Source organism: Patella vulgata, chromosome 6 (genome assembly GCF_932274485.2).
Source record: "Patella vulgata chromosome 6, xgPatVulg1.2, whole genome shotgun sequence".
Lineage (NCBI taxonomy): Eukaryota > Metazoa > Mollusca > Gastropoda > Patellidae > Patella > Patella vulgata.
Window position 1 is genome coordinate 21,956,852 of NC_065884.2, and position 767 is coordinate 21,957,618.

Sequence of the window (767 nt, forward strand, 5' to 3'; positions counted from 1 at the left end):
AGGCAGGAAAGTTCGAAAAGTAAGAAAAGGAAGAAAAGGGCGAAGGGGAAGCAAAGGGCGAAGAGCAAGGAAGGGACGACGGGGCGGCAAAAGGCGAAAAGCGAGAAAAGGAAAAAAAGTTCGAAGAAGCAGGAAAGGAAGAAAAGGAAGAAAATCAAGGAAGGGAAGAAAAGCGAGGAAAGGAAGAAAAATAAGACGAGGAAGGAAAGGACGAAAAGCAAGACGAGGCAGGAAAGGAAGAAAAACAAGACGAGGAAGGAAAGGACGAAAAGCAAGACGAGGCAGGAAAGGACGAAAAGCAAGACGAGGACGAAAAATCAGACGAGGCAAGAAAGGTAGAAGAGGTCGAAAAGCAAAACGAGGCCGGAAAGGTAGACGAGGTCGAAAAGCAAAACGAGGAAGGAAAGGTAGACGAGGTCGAAAAGCAAGACGAGGCAGGAAAGGTAGACGAGGTCGAAAAGCAAACCGAGGAAGGAAAGGTAGAAGAGGTCGAAAAGCAAGAAGAGGCAGGAAAGGAAGAAGAGGTCGAAAAGCAAGACGAGGCAGGAAAGAACGAAAAGCAAAACGAGGCAGGAAAGGTAGGCGGGGACGAAAAGCTAAACGAAGCAGGAAAGGTAGACGAGGTCGAAAAACAAAAAAAGGCAGGAAAGGTAGAAGAGGTCGAAAAGCAAAAAGAGGCAGGAAAGGACGAAAAGCAAGACGAGGAGGGAAAAGAAGAAGAGTTCGAAAAGCAAGACGAGGCAAGAAAGGTAGACGAGGTCGAAAAG